General features: G+C 45.4%; 1 protein-coding gene and 1 long non-coding RNA gene across 6 annotated transcripts in view; both read right to left on the minus strand.

Annotated features, from left to right (window-relative positions):
* The window catches only part of LOC311426260 (zinc finger SWIM domain-containing protein 6-like), a 269,097-nt gene that overhangs the window by 174,069 nt on the left and 70,274 nt on the right, over positions 1 to 24,754 (minus strand). The gene's annotated exons all lie outside the window — the stretch shown is intronic.
* LOC311426392 lies at positions 1,694 to 24,507 on the minus strand. 2 transcript variants are annotated; one of them, XR_014686700.1, is made up of 3 exons: positions 24,369 to 24,507; positions 22,251 to 22,379; positions 1,694 to 2,489 (listed from the first exon to the last, which is right to left on the minus strand). It is a non-coding gene; the product is annotated as an uncharacterized lncRNA (long non-coding RNA). The 2 variants fall into 2 exon arrangements; XR_014686701.1 differs by lacking the exon at positions 1,694 to 2,489 and adding an exon at positions 9,595 to 11,038.

A 24,754-nucleotide genomic window follows, 5' to 3' on the forward strand; every position in this document is an offset into this window, starting at 1 on the left:
CTTTCCGGATTGTATGTATGTATAGGCATACATGTGTTTAGTGTGTAAAACAATGTTCTGTATATTTAGAATATTTGATGTTTGTGTGTGCATGTTGGTGGAGCATAGACTCCCTGCACACCCAGTGCTGTTTACTTGTCTTTTATACCTTTTAGAAATATTTGTTTTATAAATATTACAAAATTCATATTGAGTTGAGACCTCATTTATAACAGCCTAGGAGCATAAAAATCAGCTGCTTGATGTAACTGGTGTGTGTCTTGGTGGAGCAGAGACTCCCGGCGCACCCAGCGCTGTTTGCTTACCTCTATTGTTTTAATAAATTGTAAACTTTGATTATAGTCCTATTTTGAAGAGTGAGACATTTATAACATGAGTGTGACACAAATGTTGTGGAATAAGGGGCGAAGGTTGTGTTGGGTTTGACTGGGATGGAGTTAACTTTCTCTGAAGCAGCCCACATAGTTCTGTGCTCCGCAATCATAGCTGGAACAGCACTGGTATCACTCCAGTGTTGTGTCTATTGCTGCATAATACTGGCACCGCATCAGGACTCTCTCCAAGTCCCCAAGAGCCAGCAGGCTGGGGGTTTGCAAGTGATGGGGAGGAGACAACACCAGGGCAGCTGACCTAAACAGTGCTTGTAACCTGCTTGCGAAGAACCTGGCCATGGTATGCACCAGGCAAAAAACTATGGCCTCCGTATCTCTTGCGGCCTCTCCAGCCACAGTCACTGATGTGGCTACTCAGACAGAAACACGGGGAAACACGCAGCCGTCCAGGTCTTGGGCTGCAGGGTGTGCCCGAGTCTTCTGTTGCTATCTGACAGCAGCAGTGGAGGGTATGCCTGTGGGAGATGTGCCCAGGTTGAAGAGCTGCTCAGCCAGGTAGCGGAGCTTCAGGAGGAGGTGAGCAGGTTCCGGAGCATAAGGGACTTGGAGAAAGAAATTGAATGGTGGAAGTGTACTCTACCCTCCCTGAGACAGACTCACGAGCCTGCCACAGCACAAGTGTCTCCTGCTATGCAGAAGACAGAAGTTCCCTCATCTCGCCAGGCAGTAGGAGGAGACCTAGGCCAAGGGGGGGAATGGAGGCAGGTTCTTGTTCGGGGTGGTAGGCAAGCCCTGTCCCTGCCCACCTCACCTTCCCATCTACCCTTATATAACAGGTATGAGGCTCTAGAACGTGACAGTCAGAATAACGATGTAGATGAAAGCCCATCCCAGTTGGAGAGGGTGCCTAAGGCAAGGCAACCTACCCCCTGCATCACTACATCTTCTGTCAAGAAAGAAAGAAGGGTTATTGTCATGGGGGACTCCCTTCTGAAAGGGACAGAGGGCCCAATATGCCGACCAGACCCAACCCACAGGGAAGTCTGTTGCCTCCCTGGGGCTCAGGTGAGAGACTTCCTTAAGAAAGTCAAGTGCCTGCTACGGCCCACTGACTACTACCCGCTACTGGTCTTTCAGGCTGGTAATGACAAGGTAGCAAGGAGAAGTCCGAAAGCGATCAAAAGGGACTTTAGGGCTTTGGGGCAACTAGTCAAAGGTTCAGGGGCACAGGTTGTGTTTGCCTCTGTCCTTCCGATAGGGGGGATTGATGTTGACAAGGAGACTCATTACATTAATACATGGCTCCGGGACTGGTGCAACCAGCAGAACTTTGTTTTTTTTGATCATGGGAAGGTCTATGCAACTCCAGGCCTTCTGGCACCAGATGGGATGCGCCTCTCTTAGAGGGGGAAAAGGATTTTTACTCAGGAGTTGGCAGGGCTGATAGATAGGGCTTTAAACTAAAGTTGAAGGGGGAAGGGGATAAAATCAGGCACGCCGGTGATAAGCTAAGGGATGGTGCGCTAGAATCAGAGGGACTGTAGTCCCTGCTAGTGAGGTATTTGGTCTGCTTCACAAGGTGCCGTGTGTAGGGAGGCGCATTTGAAGTGCTTCTACACAAATGCACGCGGTATGAGGAATAAAATGGATGAGCTAGAAGTCTTGGCCCAGTCCCACAGCTACAACATCATCGGCATAAGCGAAACCTGGTGGGATGAGTCCTGTGGCTGGTGTGCTGCAATAGATGGTTACAGGCTCTTCAGGAGGGACAGGCAGGGTAGGCGAGGTGGTTGGGTGGCGATGTATGTGAAGCATGGGCTGGACTGCGTGGAACTTCAAGTTGGGGATGGCAAAGTTGAGAGCCTCTGGGTAAGGATTAAGGGAAGAACAAATAAAGGGGAAGTCGTTGTAGGAGTCTATTAAAGACCACCTGGACAGGACGACAATGCCGATGAATTATTCTTTGCAGAACTACGAGATGCCTCGAGGTCAACTCTCCTCGTCCTTATGGGGGATTTCAACTTTCCAGATGTCAACTGGGATCACCACACGGCCGACACGAGCGAGTCCAGGAGGTTCCTAGGGCACCTAGATGATAACTTCTTGGTGCAGGTGCTAAGGGAGCCAGTTAGGAAAGGTGCCCTCCTAGATCTGTTGCTGGAGAAGAGAGAGGGTCTTGTGGGAGACGTGGCAATTGGCGGCCGTCTCAGACCATGAAGTGGTTGAGTTTAGAATTTATGGTGACAGAAGGAAAACTGCCACCAAAACTTCAGCCCTGGATATGGGGAAAGCAGACTTCAGGCTGCTCAGGGAACTAGTTAGCAAGGTCCCCTGGGAAACTGCTTTTGAAGGCATTGGCGTCCATAGTGCTGATCAGTCCTTAAGCACTGCCTCCTAAAAGCACAAGATCAGGCAATTCTAAATATCGGAAGTCAGGCAGGCGGGGCAGAAGGCCGGCCTGGCTGACCAGGGATCTTCTACTGGAGCTTAGACGGAAAAAGAAAGTGTACAGCTGCTGGAAGGAGGGTCAGGCGACGTGGAAGGAATACAGGGATGCTGTTCGTGTTTGTAGGGAGAAAATTCGTGTGGCCAAAGCCCAACTAGAGTTGAAGCTGGCCATATCTGTGGGAGGCAATAAAAAGGATTTTTTTAGATATGTGAACAGAAAAAGGAGAACCAAAGAAAACATAGGTCCGCTACTTGATGGAGAAGGTCTCCTCACAGACAAGGACATAGGCAAAGCAGAGACATTTAATGTCTTCTTTGCCTCTGTCTTCAGTACTGATGATGGGCTTTGGGACCCTGGGTGCCCTGAGCTGGAGGACCATGATGGTGGGAATGATAAAGTCCCAACCGACCCTGAATGTGTGCAGGATTTGCTGCTCCACCTGGATCCATACAAGTCCATGAGTCCGGATGGGATCCATCGCAGGGTGCTTAAAGAGCCGGCTGATGTCATGGCGGGACCTCTCTCAATTATTTTTGAAAGATCTTGGGAATCTGGAGAGGTCCCAGTAGACCGGAAGCTGGCAAATATTTTTTGCCAATTTTCAAGAAGGGCAAGAAAGAAGACCCCAGCAATTACAGGCCTGTCAGTCTCACATCAGTACCTTGTAAAATTATGGAGAAGATGATTCTTGAAGTCATTGAGGCGCACCTGGGGGACAATGCAGTCATTGGTCCCAGCCAACATGGGTTCACGAGGGGTAGGTCCTGCCTAACACATTTGATTTCCTTTTAGGAAAAGATCACCTATCTCGTCGATCAAGGGAAACCAGCTGATGTGATCTTTTTGGACTTCAACAAAGCTTTTGACACGGTTTCCCATAGGATCCTACTGGACAAAATGTCCACCATACAACTAAAGCAAAACATCATCCGATGGGTGAGCAATTGGCTGACGGGCAGGGCTCAAAGGGTTGTGCTAAATGGGGCCACATCTGGCTGGTGGATGGTCACTAGTGGGGTCCCTCAAGGTTCCATTTTAGGGCCAGTCCTCTTCAATGTTTTTATAAATGATTTAGATGTAGGACTAGGTGTTTTGAGCAAAGTTGCCGACAACACTAAACTTGGAGGAGTTGTGGACTCTGTTGAGGGTGGAAAGGCCTTGCAGAGAGATCTGGACAGATTGGAGAGATGGGCAATCACCAAACACATCAAGTTTAACAAGAGCAAGTGCTGGGTCCTGCACCTGGGATGGGCAACCCTGGCTATATGTACAGACTGGGCAACGAGACGCTAGAGAGAAGCCCCATAAAGAGGGATCTGGGGGTTGTGGTTGATAGGAAGATGAATATGAGCCAGCAGTGTGCCCTGGCAGCCAGGAGGGCCAACCGTATCCTGGGGTGCATCAAGCACGGCATTGCTAGTCGGTCGAGGGAAGTGATTGTCCTGCTCTACTCTGCGCTGGTGCAGCCTCACCTCGAGTACTGTGTGCAGTTCTGGGCACCACAGTACAAAAAGGATGTGAAACTATTGGAGTCTGTCCAGAGAAGGGCTACAAAGTTGGTGAAGGACATAGAGGGGAAGATGTACGATGAGCAGCTGACATCTTGAACCCATGCTGGCTGGGCCTGATCCCCTGGTTGTCTTGCACATGCTGTGTGATTGTACTGAAGATGATTTGCTCCATGACCTGGCGCAGAGGTCAGGCTGACAAGCCTGTAGTTCCCTGGGTCCTCCTTACAACCCTTCTGATAGATGGGCGTCACATTATCAATTTTCCAGTCATCCAGGACCTCTTCAGATGCCCATGACCGCTGATAGATAATGGAAAGAGTATTTGCAATCATGTCCGAAAACTTCCTCATCACCCTCAGGTGGATCCCATCTGGCCCCATGGACTTGTGACAGTCCAAGTAGAGCAGCAGGTCTCTGTTTCCACATGAACTATGGAGGGTTTCTTCTGCTCCCCATCCCAGACTTCCAGTTTGGGAGGCTGAGTACCCTGAGGATAAGTGGTCTGACTGTAAAGAAGGACATCTTATGGTTGTAAAGAAGGACATCTTATGGTTGGGGTTTAATGTAGGCTGCCCAGTCAAGAGGAACCTATTGATGAGGCCTTCTTGCTCCAGCTACAAGAAGCATTGAGCTCACAGGTGCTCATCCTCCTGGGGGATTTCAGCCACACAGATATTCGCTGGGAAAGCCACATGGTGGGAAGTAAGCAATCCAGGAGACTCCTGGAGCCCATTGAGGATAACTTCCTGGCCCAGGTATTAGATAAACCAACCAGAGGAGACGTGTTACTGGACCTGGCGCTCAGCAGTGTGGAAGAGCTCATTAAAGACATTAAGACTGGAGGAAGCCTGGGTTGCACTGAGCACACCCTTGCTGAGTTTGTGATTTCAAGGTATATGGGCCTGGCTAAGAACAAAATCAGGACCCTGAACTTCCGAAGAGTGAACTTCCAGCTGTTTAAAGAATTAGTGGATGAGATCCCATGGGACTTGGTCCTTAGGAACAGAGGATCTGATCAGAGCTGGCAACTCTTTAAGGATATTTTCCTTGGAGTGCAAGAGCTCTCTATTCCCATATGTAAGAAATCAAGCAGGGAAGGTAGGAAACCGGCATGATTGAATAAGGATCTGGTGGTCAAACTTAGGCAAAAGAAGGAAATGCACAGATGGTGGAAACAGGTCTGTGTGCCCCGGAAAGAATACAGAAATGCTGTCAGGGATGGATGGGATCAGGAAAGCCAAGGCACTAACAGAACTAAACTTGGCAAGGGATACGAAGAATAACAAGGGGTTCTACAGGTACGTTGGCCACAAAAGAAAGACTAGGAGAGTGTAGCACCTCTGACAAATGAAGACAGAGAACTGGTAACGACAGATGCAGAGAAGGCAGAGGAACTTAAGTTCTTTGCCTCAGTCTTCACTAGTGGTCCAGCTTCCCACATCTCTCCTGTCCCTGAACCTCTAGGCAGAGGCTGGTGGAGCAGAGTCCCTATCACTGTAAGCAAACAGCAAGTTTGGAACCTCCTGATGCAACTTCACAGCTACAAGTCTATGGGCCTTGATGACATGCATCTCAAGGTCCTGAGGGAATTGGCTGATATAGTTGCCAAGCCTCTCTCCATCATATGTGAAAAGTCATGGCAGTCAGGCAAAGTCCCTGGTGACCGGAAAAAGGGAAACATTACTCCCATTTAAAAAGGGTAGAAAGGAAGACCCAGGAAGCTACAGACCAGTGAGCCTCACTTCTATGACTGGAAAGATCATGGAACAAATCCTCCTGGAGGCAACGTTAAGGCACATGCAGGACAAGGAGGTGATCCGGGACAGGCAGCATGGCTTCACCAAGGATAAATCATGCCTGACCAATCTGGTGGCCTTCTACAATGGAGTGACTGCATCAGTTGACAAGGGAAGACTGACTGATGTCATCTACTTGGACTTCTGTAAGGCCATTGACATGGTCCCACATGGTATCCTAATCTCTAAATTGGAAAAATATGGATTTGAAGGGTAGCCCATCTGGTGAATAAAGAATTGACTTGATGGCTGCACTCAGACAATAGTGATCAATGGTTCAATGGTGGAGGCCAGTGACAAGCAGTGTCACTCAGGTGTCTATCCTGGGACAGGTGCTTTTCAATATCTTCATCAATGATGCAGACAATGGGATTGAGCGCACCCTCAGTAAGTTTGCAGAGGACACCAAGCTGAGTGGTGCAGTTGATACATGTGGTGGTTTTACTCAGGTAGGCAGCCAAGTTCCACCACGGTTGCTCTCTCACTATTATTTTCTGTCTTTATAAACTGTCTCTTTCACCAACTCACAGGCTTCACTTTCCCGTTTCTCTCCCCCATCCCAGAAAGGGAGGGGGGAGGGTGAGCGAACAGCTGTGTGGTGCTTAGCTGCCAACAGGATTAAACCACAACAGTCCTTTTGGCGCCCAACGTGGGGCACGAAGGGTTGAGATAACAACAGATCTGACCAGAGTGTGTTAAACTAAAATTGGTATAAGCATTAGACTTGCTTAATAGTTGCTAGTCATAATGCTGTTTGCTTTAATCTCAAGTCTGCTGTGCCTGTTTTCCAAATTGAGTATTATAGCACGTTACTTTCTGTATGTGCTCTGTCGTGAGGTTTATCCTTTCCAGGCCCTGGTTTAAGATCATTATGTTACTGTGTGGTGTAACAGTGGCTTATGATACGATGAAATTTCTGGTCATGACTCTAACCTGGTATTTGAACTATGCACTGTCGTCGACTCTACTTTGGAAACCATATCTCAGAAACTATTAACAATTACACCTATTGACTTTTTTCGTCAGGAAGATATTTTTTCCTACTTGTTCACTCTCCCTTTCTCCTTCACCACCCTCTTATCCTCTGAGCTTGTTACAATAGTTCTCCAAGATGTTGAATATCCTTGGGATACTCAGACCAGCATGTTCTTGTTGTTATGTCTCCTGAATGCACTTCAAGTTTTCTTTAAGGTTAAACAACTACTTAGGAATGCCATCCAGAGATCTGTCCTGAGGCGGGATAGTTGTGAGTGGCAGGAAGTCTGGGAGGATATGGGCAGGTTTCTAGAGCAGTGGGCACCTCCAGTGTTTTGGAAATTCACCCCTAGAACAACTGCACAATCCTAAAAAACTGGTAGAATGCTTGAAAAAGGGGTGTCATCACTCTGGCAGTTCCAAAAAGACACAAATCACTGCAACGTGCTGGGGTCTGGTCTATGCCTATCAAGGTGCAGTTGATGTCACTATAACCCTAGTGACAGACCTTGCGGTCACTCCAAACCCTGCAGCCACTCCAACCCCTACGAGGGGCCCTGCGGCCTCTCCAGCTCCTGCGGCCACTCCAGCCTCTGCAGCAACTCCAACCATGGTGACAGGCTCAGTGGTTGTTCTAAACCCTGTGACGGTCCCTGCAGCTGTCCCAACCCGTGTGATTGGCCCAGCAACCGATCAATGCCCTATGAGGGGCCCTGTGGCTGTTCCAACCGCTGCGATGGGCCCAGCGGCTGGGTCAGGGAAATGGACTGTAGCAGTGCACGTTGCCCCTGTAACCATGATGAAACAATGGATGAGAAAGTCAGGTCGTTTAGAACGCAGAGTCTTCTGCTAGGCCTAGGTATAGAGACGACGATGCTGGGCCATCACGGATTCAGCAGGAGGAAGATGAGGATGTCGAAAAATCAACAGTAAGTACCCGAAACCTATACCAGCGTGAGCTACGAGATGTGCAAAAAAGATTTTGGTCGCTGCATAGGTGAGCAGCTTGTCACCTGCCTGCTCCGGTGCTGGGACACGGGAGCCAATTGTGTGGAATTAGAGGGCAGGGAAGCCAGGCAGCTAGGATCCCTTGCTAGAGACGCTGGCATTGACAAAGCAATTGCAGATGGAGCACAATCTCACAGCCTCTGGAGGCGTCTCCTCTCAGCTGTGAGGGAAAGGTATCCCTTCAAGGAAGAACTTGTATGTCTACCAGGCAAGTGGACCACTATGGAGAAGGGAATCCAGTACCTGAGGGAATTAGCCCTACGGGGAGGTGATTTATGAGGACCCAGACCTCGGACAAACATCCACAGATACAGATGAAGTCAGGTGTACATGACCCATGTGGCAGACGTTTGTATGGAGTGCACCATCATGATATGCCAGCTCATTGGCAATAATGGCCTAGAAAGAGGATGAGGAACCCACAGTGGATGAAGTGGTTAAACAACTCCGGCAGTACGAAGAAAGTCTCTCCTCTTCCTTACAGGCCTGCGTCTCGGCTGTGGAGAAACTTTCTGAAGAGTTCCACCAACTTAAAGAGAATTTATCTTCCTCCCCACCTGAACAAACCAGTGTCCATCAACTAAAAGAGAATACTTTGGAGAAATTGTCTGAGAAGTTCCACCAACTTGAAGAGAGATTATTTTCCTCCCCACCTGTACAAACCAGTGTCTCAGCTATCGGGGTAAGTGTTCATCCTCACAAGGAAGACAATATGGTAGGTACTCACCCCGTGCCACCCTGGGGTTTTACCTACGTGACCATGGAGAGGACATGAGAAAATGGGATGGAAAAATCTACCTCAAACCAAGAGGCACGGGTACGTGACTTGTAAGGAAAAACAATCGGGAAAAAGGGGGTTCTCTGAGAAGCTTGCTGCTCCAACTTCCATCAGGACGTCCTTTAAACACAGAAACAAAGAAGATTCTGACCATGATTAGAGGGGCTCTGCCTCATGCCAGGGGGAGAAAGGGACAGTCGAGTTTATTGGACTGTGTGGATTCGATGGCCTGGCATGTCAGATACGCAAAAGTATAAGGCTTTAGTAGACACTGGTGCACAATGTACTCTAATGCCATCGAGCTATAAAGGGCCAGAGTCCATCTGTATTTATGGAGTGATGGGTGCATCTCAGCAGTTAACTGTATTGGAGGCTGAAGTGAGCCTTGCAGAGAGATCTGGACAGATTGGAGAGATGGGCAATCACCAAACACATCAAGTTTAACAAGAGCAAGTGCTGGGTCCTGCACCTGGGACGAGGCAACCCTGGCTATACCTACAGACTGGGCGACGAGATGCTGGAGAGGAGCCCCACAGAGAGGGATCTGGGGGTTGTGGTTGACAGCAAGTTGAATATGAGCCAGCAGTGTGCCCTGGCAGCCAGGAGGGCCAAGCGTCTCCTGGGGTGCATCAAGCACGGCATTGCTAGTCGGTCGAGGGAAGTGATTGTCCTGCGCTCTACACTGCACTGGTGTTTTGGGGCCAGTTTTGACTTCTGACCAAATAAGAGTGATCAAAACGAAATAGAAGGCTTAAAAAAACAAAACATATATTTGATTCATAAGCAATAAAAAGAAATTCACAAAATTGTGAGAAAATCATGCGATACAAAAGGAAATCTGCAAGTCTTTCTAAAAGTTGGAACAAATTTAGTTGGATGTTCCTTCTTTGGGTATCAGTGTAAGTACTGAGCAAGACAAAAAAAAATAAATAGGAAAAAACAGACAAGATACAAGTACTGCAACACCAAATTATTACTCCTCAACCCTACTTATCTCCTAGAGAAGTTTATTACTGTGGTACTTGCTTCAGAAACAGGTCATTTTTTCAAGAGATTAATTTCAGATTCCACAAGCATAGATAGCAGGGAAGAACAGTATTCAAGTACCAAATTAGTTTAACTTTTTTTGGAAAAGGTAGAAAAAATAATTTATTACCTTGTATAAAAATATTCGTTTTTGATATTGCCTTATATCTTTTACCCTGACCTTTTATTATAAGATTTAATAGATAAAGGTAATGAATGTCAGAGAGTTGGCACTGATGCATGAAGTGCTTTTCCCATTCATATAACATACTTACACAGGTCTTGTCTTAATTAAACTCCTACAAGCTACAGAAATGCATAATTTTTAAATCTGACTTCCAAGGTGTATACTCAAATCTAAATACTTAAATGAACACTGGAACAGTTTGTCCAGGGGTGTTGTGGAGTCTCCTTCTCTGTAGAAATTCAAAACCTGCCTGGACACATTCCTGTGTGACATGATTTAGGTGTTCCTGCTCCGGCAGGGGGATTGGACTAGATGATCTTTCAAGGTCCATTCCAATCCTTAACATTCTGTGATTTTGTGAGCAGTTTCAAGAAACAGCAATAATTTTGTTTCTCTCCTCCCTCCTGAAGCCAGGGATAGAAGAATGGGGGCTTGCTTAATCGCTTTAAAATAGATACTGCTGAGATATAACCCTTCTTTCTTTCTTGACAGAAGATGTAACAATGCAGGGGGTAGATTGCCTTGCCTTAGGCACCCTCTCCAACTGGGATGGGTTTTCATCTACATTGTTGTTCTGACTGTGTTGAGGGATTTTTGAAACAGCAAGGAGGCCATGACTTGCTGCAGCTGAGCAAACCAATCTGCCAGGACAACTATGAGAAGTTCCCATGTCAGTGTTCCCACATCGCCCAATTGAGGAATTTAAAAAATATTGTTGCCAGCAGCTGGCTTCAAGGACGGGATCTACCTGACTGCTAATCACAAGGGGGTTGTTTTCTTGCAGGTGGGGTTGTTTTCTTGCAGTTGTTTGTCTGAGTGCTTTTGACCAATAATCTTGTGTGAGACACTGTTAAGTTTGCTATAAAAGTCAGGCTATTCGGGTAATAAAGGGAGAGCATGATCTGACCATACTGGTGTCTGTCGTGTTTTCGGCTGTTCTTCCTGCAACATAACTGTCGTGTTCTAGAGCATTTCTCTGTGAAAGCAACATAATTGAGGCTCAGGACATATGTCTTGACACTGAGCAAGGTGTTTGCCACTTTGAAATTCATCCAAATACTAGTCAAAAGACTGTGCTTATATATTCAAGGCTGTTCATGTTTAAGAACTGCTTGTGCTTTTGTAGAAGTAGATAATGAGAATATAACTCTCCCTAGCAAAAATCATTCTAACTTTTGCATTTATAACTTTGTTAGAATTATCGGGTGTGAATTTTATATTTGGCACCAGTGGTATCCCACCATTTGATAAAGTCTAACAATACAATGTAAACAAGTTGCTAGTCATCACTGGTGGGATACACTTTTCGGGTGGTCACCAACGGCAAATGGTATTCTTAATACATTGTGTCACCCAATCATAATCATATTGATCTTAGTTAGTATAAATCTTGTATTGTATGTAATTATACTAATCTGGAACTGGAGAATGTTATACCGGATAGCCATGCTGACTTCTTTATCGCAAGTCCATGGTATGGCATTAAGTGATCAGTACCAAGTTGGGAATTGTTGCTGCGAGTAAAAGAATTTACTAATCTTCTAGAAAAGGAAGGACTGAAGCCAGGGATAGAAGAAGAGGGGCTCGCTTAATCGCTTTAAAATAGATTTTGCTGAGTGTCTTTGCTTACTACTGTGCAAATTAACCAAAACAAGGAGTCTCGGGGCCCCTCACAGAAGATGTTTCCTGACAAAAATGGGGAACCTGTCTCAAAAACCAGCTGAGACCAACCTTGTGGTTTGGACAAGAGCCAAGGAGCAGCTGAGTCTGTACAAAGGCAGGGGGTCAACTAGTGGTGATGAAGAGGAGTTAGCGGACTTCATCCCCGCAACCACCACCAGAAGGCACTGCGCAGGCACAGATGGGAGGAGTTTATGGAAATGACTTTTTGGAGCTAATTTTAATACAAAGCGGGGATAGATTATGAATATGTGTAGATATATTGGGAAACTTCATGCATATGTAACTTTTTACTGCATATAACCAAAGCAAGTTGCCGCGTTAAGGTGCACATGCCTTTGGGAGCTATCCCACATGTGCCCGGAGCCGAAACAAACCGCATACCTGCTTTATAACTTATTTGCTTTGAGTTATAGAGTTCTTCCATGAATCACTCCCCCCCGCCCCCTTTCAGTTTTGTGACAAACAATAAATCCTCTTCATTCTCCTCACTGCTTCTGACCCACATGCAACTGCTTTTACAGTGCTAAGTAATACCAGCTGGGGTAGCTATGGATGAAAGCATTATTCACTTGCCCTGTGCTTCAGAAGCTGAAGTCTATGGTTCAATTTGCACAGGTTGTATAGATTCTATCACCATCTCTCCAATAGTGCATACACATCTAAATTCAAATGTAGCACAGGCCAAAGTTTAATTTAATGTTGTTGAGAAGAGGGAGGCAGAATTGTTTTGAAATTCTCCCTGAAAAGCAGCCTGTTGTATTAGAGCAAAGCAGCTTGTTTCTATCATACCTTTGTTTGACAAGTTTGGGCTGGTTAGAAAGGTCATTTATGCCTCAAAGCATCAAATTAACATCTAAGGATGTGAATTTTAAAAATGGCTATTTGTTTCTGCTCTCTGAATTGCTAATGCTAGGGGGAGAAAAAGGGGGGAGAAAAAGCGGCAATACCGGTTGTTCTTAGCGGCAATACCGGTTGTTCTCTGGATACCCAGTACCCTGAGCTGGTGGAAGGGGATGGGGAGCAGGATGTGGCCCTCACTATCCACGAAGAACTGGTTGGTGACCTGCTACGGCACTTGGATGTGCACAAGTCGATGGGGCCGGATAGGATCCACCCAAGGGTACTGAGAGAACTGGCAGAAGAGCTGGCCAAGCCACTATCCATCATTTATCAGCAGTCCTGGCTATCGGGGGAGGTCCCAGTTGACTGGCGGCTAGCAAACGTGACGCCCATCTACAAGAAGGGCCGGAGGGCAGACCTGGGAAACTACAGGCCTGTCAGTTTGACCTCAGTGCCAGGGAACCTCATGGAGCAGATCCTCTTGAGAGTCATCACGCGGCACTTGCAGGGCAAGCAGGCGATCAGGCCCAGTCAGCATGGGTTTATGAAAGGCAGGTCCTGCTTGACGAAACTGATCTCCTTCTATGACAAAGTGACACGCTGGGTGGATGAGGGAAAGGCTGTGGATGTGGTCTACCTTGACTTCAGCAAGGCTTTTGACACCGCCTCCCACAGCATTCTCCTCAAGAAACTGGCTGCTCTTGGCTTGGACTGGCGCACGCTTCGTTGGGTTAGAAACTGGCTGGATAGCCGGGCCCAAAGAGTCGTGGTGAATGGAGTCAAGTCCAGTTGGAGGCCAGTCACTAGTGGCGTTCCCCAGGGCTCGGTGCTGGGGCCGGTCCTCTTTAATATCTTCATCGATGATCTGGACGAGGGCATTGAGTGCACCCTCAGTAAGTTTGCAGATGACACCGAGCTATGCGCACGTGTCGATCTGCTCGAGGGTAGGAAAGCTCTGCAGGAGGATCTGGATAGGCTGCACCGATGGGCTGAGGTCAACTGTATGAAGTTCAACAAGGCCAAGTGCCGGGTCCTGCACCTGGGGCGCAATAACCCCAAGCAGAGCTACAGGCTGGGAGATGAGTGGTTGGAGAGCTGCCAGGCAGAGAAGGACCTGGGAGTGATGGTGGATAGTCGGCTGAATATGAGCCAGCAGTGTGCTCAGGTGGCCAAGAAGGCCAACGGCATCCTGGCTTGTATCAGAAACAGTGTGACCAGCAGGGCTAGGGAGGTGATTGTCCCCCTGTACTCGGCTCTGGTGAGGCCGCACCTCGAGTACTGTGTTCAGTTTTGGGCCCCTCGCTACAAGAAGGACATGGAGGTGCTTGAACGGGTCCAGAGAAGGGTGACGAAGCTGGTGAGGGGCCTGGAGAACAAGTCCTACGAGGAGCGGCTGAGGGTGCTGGGCTTATTCAGCCTGGAGAAAAGGAGGCTCAGGGGCGACCTTATTGCACTCTACAGATACCTTAAATGAGGCTGTAGCGAGGTGGGGGTTTGTGGGAATAGAAATGTTGTTTTTGCAGAGTTACATTGTTTAGAAGGAGGGAATGTGGTACTGAGATTGCTTACAGTGATAAGAAAGTTTAGCAGGCGACCTTGTAAAATGCAGGCAATCAGACTCCTTAGGACAATTAGGTGAAAATCACGGTGTCAAGTCAAGTCAGATAAGTGAAGAAACATTACCACTTCAAACAGTAAAAATGTCAAAAGAAATTTGAAATTTAACAGGCCGGCGACTGAAGGCCATGCATTGTTTGTGAAGCATCAGATAGATTGTGAATCTGGATTACCCACTCGGTGGGGAAACAGGGGAGGGTCCTGCCATCAAAAGGTATATAAACTGTGTTTTGGAACTAGTAGATGCGCTCTCTCCTGCTTGTGGGGCGCCCGCCATTGCAATCGCGAATAAATTACTACTTCACTGAGATCCTCGCCTGAGCCTAAGTTATTGGCTACGGAGTGTTTCTCACAATTTGGGGGCTCGTCCGGGATCCAGTCACCTACTGGGGAGCCCCACCGCCGCAGCAGCAGGAAGGCATGCCCCGCTGATTTCAGCGGTCCTGTGCATCGATGGTGGCGGTTCTGCGGAAAGCTGACAGAGGGCCCGAGACTGGTTAAAGAGGCAGGATCCGTGAAGTAGTGGGGAAAGGAAGAAGGTAGGCACTCCGGGTTTTTAAGAATCGATCCGGTAACTCTGTGCACAGACCAAGGTAAGAAATATTAAGTATTGCCTTGGGGGTCGGGTGATCTGGTGTATGGTAAGCCCTTGCACGGGGAAGTGCTGGCACTACACCAGGGGAATCTGGTGTACGGTAATCCTTGCACGGGGAAGTGCTTGGAAGTACACCAGGGAATCTGGTAAACTCAGGTGTGCGGTAACGCTGGCACGGGGAAGTGCTTGGCGGTACACCCCCATCTTTCAGTACGTTGGTGTGTGGTACACTGCAGAAGGGAAAATTCTGTAGCACATACTGGCGAGGGTTAGGAAAGATGGGAAGTACGAGTTCCAGGGAATCTGGTAAACTCATAGGTGTGCGGTAACGCTGGCACGGGGAAGTGCTTGGCGGTACACCCCCATTTTTCAGTACGTTGGTGTGTGGTACACTGCAGAAGGGAAATTTCTGTAGCACATACTGGCGAGGGTTAGGAAAAATGGGAAAATATGAGTTCCAGGGGACAGGGAGATATCCCTGGGGGAGTGCCTACTAATAGTTCTTCCTGAAAAATGATAAGAAATTGGAAACATAATCCCAAAATCAGAGGGATTGTAAAAGAAAAGTAATTTAAAAAAAAAAAAAAAAGGTTAAATATTGTGTATCGGTCTGGACAAAAGAACCAATTAAGGAAACAGCAGTATTTTGGCCAAAATACGGGTCTGATGAAAATTCAGGCTTTAAATTTATGTGTAAACAATGAGATTCCTTTTTCAGAGAAGGAGCCAAGTTATGCTCCCTATAATCTTAATATTGAACTGGTGGCAGCAGCAGTCACTCCGGGAAGGGAGACAGGGACTGTAATTAACACTGTCCCTAAAGAAGGATTGTACTCTAGGCTCTGGCAAGAATTAGAACAAGGTAGAAGATATGTTGAGAATTTTGCCTTCCCTGATACTAACAGTACTAACACTAACTGTGTATCCTCTTAGGTGAACTACCCCCTCCTCCTTACCAGCAGAGAGGTTAGGACTTTTAAGAAGGAGAGGAAGTCTTTATTCGAGGACCCCAACAGCCTAGCTGAACAATTAGACCAGTTCCTACGACCTGATTTATACTCTTGGGGGAGGGAATTATGTCTATAAGTATGTTGTTTACAGGGAAAGAAATGGGAATGATCAGGAGGAGAGCTGCTATACAAGAATGGGAAAGAGCTCATCCTCCAGGACCAGGGGTAATACCGGCAGGGCAGAAATACCCACTTGCCAATCCTGGCTGGAATAATAATAGTGTGCAACACAGAAATTATATGAGAGACTTAGTGTCAGAATGAGAAAGTACTTGGGGATGAGACCTGAGGACCCAGTATCCCAAGGGCTCTTGAAAGTTCATTGTGTGATTAAAGCCTTGCAAAATATGCAGAAAATGCTTCAGAAGGTGGGGGGAATGTAGTGAACAGTCACTGGGGGACCCTCCTGCGGGAGGCCCTGGAGGGGTGTGTCTGGAGGGGAGATAAGAAGGGAAAAAAAAAAAAAAAAAAAAAAAAAAAAAGATCGAAACTAATGGTATTGACAGTGCAGCGGGTAGTGAGGCAGAGGGTTGGAGAAAGAGGAAGAAAATCTTCAGGGGGAGTCAGGGCCAGGATGGAAAGGAGAGGAAGAGAGATGAAGGAATGGCAGGCAAAGAAGGCTGCCTGTGTTGTGGCCCGAGTCCTAGCAGAGACAGGCTTTGATAAGATGTTTTAAGTGTGGCCAGGCTGGCCACTTCGAATGGGAATATCTGGAGTGGAAGAAGGAGGAAAGAAGGAAAATGGGATGAAATATGCTATATTGATATGTTGTTTCAGTATCTTGGAGGGAAAAGGTATGGAATTAAGTTGGACCCTGACTGAGCCTTTGGTGCTGGTATTAGAAAAGTACAGGTTGGAAAAAGATAAAGGAAGTGTTAAAAGAGTTGCTGAAGGTGTTAAAGGTGTGGCATGTAATATTTAACAGAGCTGTTTGAAGTTGAATGAGCAGGGAAAGAGGATGTAGGCATTATCTAAGTAACAGTCTAGAAGTTATGGTATATTTGCATATTTGCTGTGGTGTTTGTTCAGTTTCCCAAGCATCGGGGAGGGGGGAACAGCCTGCTCCACCAGGGGCCTCTCCAGCGGCCGCAGGGGGGCTTCGGCTCCAGCGCCTGGAGCGCCTCCTCCCTCTCCTTCTGCACTGACTTTGGTGTCTGCGGGGGGGTGTTTCTCGCTCTCTCAACTGCTGTTGAGAAGCAGGTTTTTGTTTGTTTCTTTGTTTGTTTGTTTTCGTGGATGTGCTCTCACAGAGGCACGGACTGTATTGCTCATGGCTTGGCTCTGGGCAGCAGTGGGCCCCTTTTGGGGCCAGATGAAATTGTCCCTTATCTGCCACGGGAGGCTTCTGGGTTTTGCTCACGGGGGCTGCCACTGCAGTTTCCCACCCCCCTACTCACAGCCCCCGAACCTTGCCATCAAACCCAATACACTGGGGAACAGCTAGGTCATTACTGACTTGTAAAGTATCAGGGATTAAATTAACTAATGAAACCCTAAAAAGTGATGGGGGTAGAAGGGGCTGGGATAACAGTGCCAGTTTTGGGGGATACCAAGCTAAGACTAGGGAATAAAATGATCGCTGGGCAATTATTGTATGTATCCAAGGCAGAGACTAACTTGTTGGGAAGGGATTTGATGATTAAATTGGGCATTCAAATAGTAAATTGTTAGACTGGAATAACAGTGTTATTAATGGAGTGCTCTCTGGCCCTGAGAGCAAACATACATGTGTATTCACCTCTGACTGGAAAGACCCTTAAATGGGGGCGGAAGCAACAATATAGGTGGACAATTTTACCTCAGGGGTTTACAGGGCCACCTATCTATTTGGGTCAGTTTAAATAACAAAAGATTTTTGAGCAATTACAACCTCCCAAGGAGGTATTAATGTTAACAAATATGTGGATCGTTTTCTATTGTCAGGACAGGAGAAGAGAGTTGTGAAGAAAGCTACTAACAAGCTATTCAACTTTCTGGGAAAGCAGGGCTTGGGAGTATTAATAAATAAATAAATAAATAAATTACAATATGGAGAAAGAGAAGTCAGGTATTTAAGGCATCTAATGTCTGAAGGAAAACAGAATAAATGCAGAGAGGATTCAGGGAATTGTTGAAAATTAAGAAAGAACTAAAAAGTTTTAAAAGAAAGATTTTTTTAAGGAATCAGGAGCCATGAAGTCTGAAGGAAAATCGATACTCCCTGATGGGAGAGAAATGCTGAATAAGGTGATAATGAGGCAAATATTAACTGTTTTACATCAGAAGAGTCATTAGGAGGTGCAAGCAATGTGTGATGTTGTGCTAAGAAAGTATGTCTGTGTAGGAATATACATTTTAGGGAAGCACATATGTAGAGGATGTACCATATGTCAAAAGGTAAATAAAAAGGTGTTCTGTAACCCATCTAGAGGGGGACGGGAGCCAGGGGTTTGACCTTTCCAAAGTATACAGGTAAACTTTACTGAGTTACTTGTTTGTCCTAATTGACCACGTGACTAGATGGGTGTAAGCTTTACTGCAAGGGTTAAAGCAGGCCTTAGAGATTGAGTGGGATTTTCACAGCCCCTGGCACCCCTCCTCTTCTGGGAAGGTGGAGCGAATGAATCAGACATTAAAGAAGCAATTAACTAAACTAGTGTTAGAAACCCAACTTCCTTTGGTAAAATATTTACTCCTACAGGTTTAAACAGCACCAAGAAAGGATATAGGAATTTCACCATATGAGGTGCTGTTCAGATTGCCCTATCTGGGCAGAAGGGATGAGATACCACAATTCAAAATAAGAGAGTTTCCTTAAGAACTGTATTCTGGGGTTGTCTTCTTCTTTGTCATCTCTCAGGACCTGTGGGTTGTTGGCTCAAAGCCCACCTTTGGAATTCCCCATTCACCACCATCATCCAGGAAACTGGGTCCTGATTCGGACCTGGAAAGAGTCAACTCCGGCCTGAATGGGAAGGACAATTACTGACCACTGAAACAGCCGTAAGAACTGCGGAAAAAGGTTGGACTCACTATACTCGAGCATCTGTCGACGCTAGTACCTGGGAAGCTGTTCCTACAAAAGACTTGTTGGAAGTTGAAATTGAAGAGAAAAATCTCATAGTGGACTCTGAGCAGGATAAGAGCTTACAATTGTAAACTAACCTTTTATTTTCACAGGTAACTAACGAGTGTGACTTGTGATTGAGAGAAAGGACAGACCTATAGTGAACTGCAGTGCTCCCAAGGGGGGGGTTGTTATAGTAGTAGTGTACATCTTATTTTTGTATCGATAATTATTTGGAAACCTAAGGTTTAAAAATAATGACAGGGAAAAATCAATTATTAATTTTGTTTTTAGTGATTCTAGGCCTCAGAGAAGGCCTTGGTCAATTGGTAACTTGGAAAAGGCATGACCAGATAATAGCAAAAACGGGATACCCCATCAAAATATGGGTGACTGTGACAGAGGGTTATGTACCACAAGCCGTCACGTTTGATGCTTGTGAGGTGTTAGCTTGTGGAGATTTAAATGCCCAATGACAATTGAGCAGAAAGAACAAATAACTGGGAGAGACACAACAGCCAGATTGAGAATAGCTGTATGGAAACAATCCTCTATTGCCATCAGAGAAAGGGAGAAACTCAAGGAGAAAACAGGAGAGTAAACAGGAGGCCCTCTGAAATGTGGCAGTTCAAACATTTGAGATTCAAACAGGATATGGGGACGTGAATGCCTGGATAGAATGGGTCAAATATACTGTCCAGAGTCTCAACCGTAGCTACTGCTATGGTTGTGCCTCGGGATGACCGATTGCCCAGATAGGGCCCTTCCCATGGGGGTGGACCAAAGACTCCCAAGGGATGCGATGTATGATTGCATTGTACCAAGAAAAGACTGCCTGGGGAAATGAGGCCTGTAAGTCTCTCTTTGCTGTTTCTTGCATGATAGCAATATCACAGTTCCCCCTGCATTCTCTACAGCTATAGGTAACCATACAGCTTGCCTCTCACGGCAGGGTGTGAGTGCTACCTGGCATCTGGGAGAATTTGCCTTGTGCTACCAAGGACTTGATGGGAAACTGCTCAAGACTAGAGATCCCCAGGGCAGATCTCTGGTGGTACAGTGGAGGGAAGATCTTACGGTCCACCCTACCATCTAATTGGGAAGGCACTTGTGCACTTGTTCAATCAGCTATACCCTTCACCCTGGCATTTGAAAGAGAAACATCACAAATACCCAGAAGAAGTAAAGGAGGCTTAGGAATATCATTTGATGATAGAGTATACATAGATTCTGTTGGGGTACCTAGAGGAGTTCGGGATGAATATAAAGCCAGAAATTAAATTGCTGCAGGGTTTGAGTTACTGTTCTGGTGGGTAACAATCAATCAAAATGTGGATTGGATTAATTATTTCTATTATAATCGGCAGAGATTCATCAATTATACCAAGGATGTGATGAGAGGAATCGCTGAACAACTAGATGCCATCAGCAAAATGGCTTGGGAAAACAGGATAGCATTAGATATGATGCTTGTGGAGAAGGGTGGTGTATGCGTGATGCTGGGCAACCATTGTACTTTTATCCGTAACAATACTGCCCCGGATGGCACAGTAACAAGAGCATTGCAAGGGCTTACCACCCTTGCCAATGAATTAGCAGAAAATTCGGGAGCAGACACTTCCATCACAGGATGGTTGAAATCTTGGTTTGGTAAATGGAAAGGGATGGTAATGTCCATATTTACATCCTTGATTATAGTAGCAGGAGTTTTGACAGCTATTGGCTGTTGTGTTATCCCCTGTGTAAGGGGACTTGTCCAGCGGTTAATTGAAACCACATTATTGAAACAAATGACCATAGATCCACCACCCTACTCAGATAAAATGATATTAGAGGAAATGGAGAGCAAAGAAAGTGAAGAAGAGGAAGATATTTACCAAATTACACTTAAAATAAATAAATAAATAAAAATAAAAAGAGTTTTTGCAAAAATCAACAGTTTATAAAAAAAAAGAAAAGGGGGGAATTGTGGGAATAGAAATGTTGTTTTTGCAGAGTTACATTGTTTAGAAGGAGGGAATGTGGTACTGAGATATGCTTACAGTGATAAGAAAGTTTAGCAGGCAACCTTGTAAAATGCAGGCAATCAGACTTCTTAGGACAATTAGGTGAAAATCACGGTGTCAAGTCAAGTCAGATAAGTGAAGAAACATTACCACTTCAAGCAGTAAAAATGTCAAAAGAAATTTGAAATTTAACAGGCCGGCGACTGAAGGCCATGCATTGTTTGTGAAGCATCAGATAGATTGTGAATCTGGATTACCCACTCAGTGGGGAAACAGGGGAGGGTCCTGCCATCAAAAGGTATATAAACTGTGTTTTGGAACTAGTAGATGCGCTCTCTCCTGCTTGTGGGGCGCCCGCCATTGCAATCGCGAATAAATTACTACTTCACTGAGATCCTCGCCTGAGCCTAAGTTATTGGCTACGGAGTGTTTCTCACAGGTTGGCCTGTTCTCCCACGTGCCTGGTGACAGGATGAGGGGGAATGGGCTTAAGTTGCGCCAGGGGAGTTTTAGGTTAGATGTTAGGAAGAACTTCTTTACCGAAAGGGTTGTTGGACACTGGAACAGGCTGCCCAGGGAAGTGGTGGAGTCACCATCCCTGGAAGTCTTTAAAAGACGTTTAGACGTAGAGCTTAGGGATATGGTTTAGTGGGGATTGTTAGCATTAGGTAGAGGTTGGACTCGATGATCTTGAGGTCTCTTCCAACCTAGAAATTCTGTGATTCTGTGAAAACTTAGCTAGACCCCAAAAGGAAAAAAAAGGCTTTTCCTCAGGCAAACTAATAGTTGATTATATGTCCATGCCAGTGCAGGCTGGCTATATCTTAATTAAACCTCCCAAATTAAACAGGTAGTTGAAACGGTGTCAAACAAAAATATTGTTTAATTACGAAAGAAATAATTTTTGGCATAACATTTACAGCTTTCTCTCCCCCCTCCACATAGACAAGCTCCAGTACTCATAATGTGTAATCCCCACTAACAGCAACAACTTCCAGACATGCTTTGTACTGAGTTGCAATCTTTAACACAGTAATGCTTTTCTTGCTAGTCCTGCTTTTAATAAACCAAGTCTCTATTCATAACACAAATACGATAATTTGTGTTTTTGTTTTTGTTTTTTTTTTTAATAAAAAAAACACGATGTACTTTTAAACTAGATAACCAAAAGAATTTGGGAACCATTAGGCCTTCCACTCCCCATCTCTAAAAGCCCTTGTGGTTTTTAATCAACCCTTCCTAACTAGCAACATCTAAACTAAAAACTGAATTTCAGTTAAAATCATACAAGCCTACAAAAACATTCACGAACTTGCAAGTATCTCTTCAAAACCAAATGAAGCCAAATTCAAATTATTACAAGCAGGTACACTTTCAGCAAAAGCTCATACCTGGTCATTTGTTTTCTTGAGCTCCCTGAAATCTGTTTGGCTGCATTGCATTAATTTCCTTCTCCCAACAGATGGATGCAGGCATACAAACTGCAGATAAAGTTCCCAGCCATATACAGGTCTTGCTGGCTAAAAGGATTGTAATTTTAGGCAATAAGTCCCAAACAGTAGCAGCACCAGCTCAATTCCAGCAGCCTGTACAGTAGCAGTTGGCAAAACTAATGCCAACTAAGTTGTTTCAAAGAGGCGGGGTGGCAGGATGAGCCTTGCTAAAGCAATCTTTGTTCAAGCTGCATGTTAAGTTGCCTTTAGTTAATGCCTCTAGAAAAGAAGTGAGACAAGGACATGTTGTGTTTCAAACTTCTTTAGCTATTAAAATTCAAAACGAGGATGCAACTTTAGTACCAGTACCCCTTAAGGGGGGCGGGGGGGGGAGGGGGCAATATAGGGAAAAAAAAAAAAAAAAAACACAACATGGTACTTAATACTGTGTCAGGAAAGGAGGATCACACACGAGGTAGATAAAACACACATGGCATTCATTAGAAGTTTGATTTGTTTGCCTACTACCCTCTGCCTGTTAACAGAGGGAAACAACACCTCTATTTTGCAAAACTGTTGCTATTATATTGCTTTAGTCTTTTAGAAGTTTTTTTTTGTGTTTTCTTCATGCATACTTACATTGACATCCTACTGAATTGCTAATGCTGCATCAGTGCAAACAGAACAGACCTCTACAAGACAGGACAATCAGCTGGTAGGGCACAAAGGGAAAACAATGTACCATTTGGGTACTGGCACTGCAGCACTGTTCCATGCGTCTATTCTTTTAAATATTAAATTCTACGCTGCACAGGATTTCTTAGTGGGTATGTTACCGGGTACATTTTCATTTGGTTTACAAGGGAAGAACCTCTCTCAGAACTGCTTCCAGGTTTGTTTCACTATGAGTCACCATGATAAGGGATTTATAGGTAACAAGAGCAAGGAGCATTGCACATTGAAAAACCAGGCTCAAAAAAAAAGGAGTGAAACACAACAAATACGAGGAACACTATCTACTATAACAATGAAAAACAACTACACAATCAAGCTTGAAACTGAATTAAGGCAGAAGCAATCAAAAAAAAAAAAAAACCAAACAAACAAAAAGAAATGTATGCTTATGTAGACATTTTAGTAAAATCCACAACCTTCAAACGTAATCAATATGCACACATCAAATTAAACCTCTGACAATGAATTTCAGAAGCAGACAATATGTTAAGCTTTATGTAGTGCCTATTCTTCGTGAAAATGCAAAACTTCAATGAACCTCTTATAGCTCAAACTCAACATACTAAATTTCTCTTCAATACACAGCAATATTTAGGTCGCTTGAAAGCTCTAAAGTCCTGTTTTATGTGGTCTGTTCTGCATTTAGCCTGACTTAGGCATTTTATAGCTCAGGAGGAAATCTCAGATTGTGCTTACTGGAACAAGGTGTAAAACTAGTCTGATTCATAAAAGCAACCCAGAGGCTTCATCGTAGTCATGCTATTGTATTACTGCTACCCAGACGCCCCAGACAGAAGTTGAGGCATCGCTGTGGTATGCTCTGTCCAGTAGCAGTCATGAGATTTAATAATAATCTGCTACTGACAAGACAGAAAAAGGACAGTGGAAAAAGAAATGCACAAGCAGAGTGACTCATGCAGAGCCCCTCACACAGCCCCTCAGAGGTACAGAAGAAAGTCACCTCTTCTGACTCCTAAAGCTCTTACCACTGACTAGGTTATATCTCAAACACAAATTTTAAAAGTTTGTTTTCATACTAGTGCATCTGGTCTTTTTTGGCTCTGTGTAAGACTTGGCCCCAGTACTATATGACAATGAATTTCATGAACTAGTCTTTCCTTGCACAAACAAGTTTTCCTTTTTAACAGTTTCAAAATGTATCTCCCTTCTGATGGCTGTTCTCTCACTTGTCTTCTTTATTATTATGAATGAGCAACTATACTGATACCACCTACATGTGCAATACTGTTCACAGGAGAGGAAATAGGAGAACAAAGAGAAGAGCATAGCTTTTAAAGCAATTGCTAGAGGAATTCCCATGGGACAGGGTACCAAACTTACAGATGTTATAGCTATTTAGCTGCTAATTGGCAGACTCCTGTGCTTGTCACATGGCTTGCTTGCCTTACTGTATATTACAGTCCAGTGCTTGTAAGTGGATACTTTTGCTTCTGGCATTTTCTCTATTCCTTATCATCTTGCTTTGCTGTGCCTGGGACATTTTGATAACAGCTATGGCCATCCGTTTGGGCTGGCAGACTGCCATGGCATCGCTGCTGTACTGGACAGGCTGGAACTCAAGAGTGAACTCTAGTCAGAAGGACTGCAACCTGTGGATAAGTCCATGTGGGAGCATGTACACCCTGAAGCATCTGTGGCCAGAGAAGTCCACTCTGGAGCACCTCAAAGCCACAGAAGTCCATGCCACAGCAAGTACACCTTGCAGT

Source organism: Aythya ferina (assembly GCF_964211825.1).
Source record: "Aythya ferina genome assembly, chromosome: W".
Taxonomy (NCBI): domain Eukaryota; kingdom Metazoa; phylum Chordata; class Aves; order Anseriformes; family Anatidae; genus Aythya; species Aythya ferina.